Source organism: Octopus bimaculoides, chromosome 3 (genome assembly GCF_046866305.1).
Source record: "Octopus bimaculoides isolate indiv1 chromosome 3, ASM4686630v1, whole genome shotgun sequence".
Lineage (NCBI taxonomy): Eukaryota > Metazoa > Mollusca > Cephalopoda > Octopoda > Octopodidae > Octopus > Octopus bimaculoides.
The window spans coordinates 137979321-137981820 of record NC_142930.1 but is presented as its reverse complement, the minus strand read 5'-3'; the positions used below and the strand labels follow the sequence as shown (position 1 = coordinate 137981820).

Genomic DNA, 2500 nt, shown 5'->3' with positions numbered 1-2500 from the left:
AAAAAAAGTACCTCCGCTAAATAAATAACAAGATCTGTAGAAAACAGTCATAGAAAATAAATAAAGAAGAAGATTTGAAGCAAAAGTAAAAAAAAAAGTAGAAATCCATCACAGGAAGAACTACATAAACCAATAACAAAGCAAAATATAAATAAATGAGGTTGGCAGTGAATCAAAAAAGCTATTGGCGTTTTTACTTTGTAATTTCAGAAAAAAAATTGATATCTGCTGTTAGAAATAAATGGCTTGCATTTCCACACACGCACTCACACGCGTGCGCGTGCGCACGCACACACACTCACATACACTCACAAAGCATACATACATACATACGCACAGACGTGTGTGTGCGTGTGTACATGTGTGTGTGTGTGTGTGTGTGTGCGTGCGTGTGTGTGTGTGTGTGCGTGCGTGTGTGCGTGCGCGTGTGTGTGTGTGCGTGTGTGTGTGTGTGTGTGTGTGTGTGTGTGTGTGTGCGTGTGTGTGTGTGTGTGCGTGTGTGTGTGTGTGCACGCGCACGGTGTCACAATTGAAAGACGAGACGTTCCTGTATACCGAAGCAATATCATATGCAGAGGGGCGATAAAATATTGTAAAGTAAGGGAATTCGGTCGACAAACTAATAATTAGCGGCCAGCATTGTCGCTTTTGTAACATCGAGGGACCTTCTGCGTGGCGCCCGAACTGCCTGCTAGATATAGCAACAAAATCTTCAAATTACACCATACCTTTCTCAAAACTTTGAATAATGTAATTTTAGATGCATTGTTCGAATAAAAGACTCGATGGCCATGAAGGAAATGCCTTCGACTGTTGGTCTGCGAAATCATTACTGACTTGAGACTAAACGAACGCAATGTATTATTTAATTTAACTCAATCTATTTTCGTCTTAGGCTCAAAATACCGTCGAGGTTAAGATTTCCCTTTCATGTGTCCGGGAACCATAAAGCTAAGCAATAATGGAATGGCGGTAAATTCAATCAACTTCACCCTATCTTTTCTCAAATATGTGACTTCGTGCCAGTGATAGAAATCATAGAGATGGTCATTAAATTTATTGGCCAGCAGGGTTGCTTTCCTACTTCCTTGTTGGCTGAGATAACTGTAAAACAATAGTATCATTCCATGCACTATTAGCATCTACAGCAGAATTAGCTTTGCCATCGCTATCACAACCACAGGCTGTTTATAGCTTTTGTAATGGAACAAACTTTACTGAACTTTTCTTTCTTTCCCTTCTGTTTACTTCAATATTCTTTCTCTCTAAACTTCCTATGTTTCTTCACTTCTTCCTTCCTTTCTTCTTTCCTTTACTTCCATTCCTTTATTTCTGTTTCTCTTTCTTTCTTTCTCTCTTTATTTATTTCTTTCTTTCTTTCTTTCTTTCTTTCTTTCTTTCTCTCTCTCTCTCTCTCTCTTTCTTTCTTTCTCTCTCTCTTTCTTTCTTTCTTTCTTAGATTCATTTTATTCCACCTCATGATGTTTTTAACATGGCTACGTTGAATAAAGTCACTGACAGACAGTTTCTTAAATCGATTAGATATATAAATATTATACATAGCGACAAATAGACAGAGAACCAGGAGTATATCTGTAACACACACACACACACACACACGTACATTTAACAGGGGGGGGGGATAGATAGATAGATAGATAGATAGATAGAGAGAGAGAGAGAGAGAGAGAGAGAGACATAATAGTAGATAGAGAAGAGAGAGAAGGATATTAATAGATAATAAAGAATCTTTTATCGATCGATCGATTTAAAATATAGAAAACACAAGAGACAGACAGACAGACAGACAGACAGATAGACAGACAGATAGATAGATAGATAGATAGATAGATAGATAGATAGATAGATAGATAGATAGATAGATAGATACATGCATACATAAGCTCTCACACACACACACACACACACACACTTACAAAGACAGACAAACAGGTAGATTAGAAGATTGACGTGAAGAAGAAGCATAAACAAGAAAACGTGAGAGGAGAAACGGAAAGTGCGATAAAAGAAAGGAACAACGATGGAAAAACAAATAAAATAGAGAGTGAGTGAGCGAGAGATAGAGTGAGAGGGAGAAGACAATTAGATAGTGAAAGAGAGAAAGGAATGTGTGAATAGAAGTGAAAGACAGAGAGAAGAGAGGGGGCGTAAATGATGAGATGAGTGAGTGAATGAGTGGAAGGGTGAGTGAATAAGAAAATCGAGATAGAAGAAGCAGCGTAAAAGGAAAAAAAAATAAAGAAAAAAACAATGGATGTTTAAGTTGGTCTACGAGTATTACATCGGATTCAGAACTTCCCAAACAAGTTATAACCGAACGGATTTAGTTCTAACAGATACAATGGCTTGTCCAATACTGTGACTTTACAGTGAAGTTGTGAGTATAGATATTGCGTGTATTTCATACATAGATATGGAAGTGCGTGCGAGTGCGTGTGCGAGTGCGTGTGCGAGTGCGTGTGTGAATGTGTTTATATGC

At 38.0% G+C, this 2500-nt stretch overlaps 1 protein-coding gene across 3 annotated transcripts in view; it reads left to right on the top strand.

Annotated features, from left to right (window-relative positions):
- LOC106877840 (glutamyl aminopeptidase) overlaps positions 1-2500 on the top strand; it is a 311216-nt gene that overhangs the window by 46898 nt on the left and 261818 nt on the right. Inside the window, exon 1 of one of the 3 annotated variants that reach the window (XM_089349724.1) lies at positions 2096-2398. The exons of the other annotated variants lie outside the window; for them this stretch is intronic. The gene's annotated coding sequence lies outside the window, so the exon portion shown is untranslated. Of the gene's footprint in view, positions 1-2095; positions 2399-2500 lie in introns of those variants that run through there. 3 annotated transcript variants of the gene reach the window in all.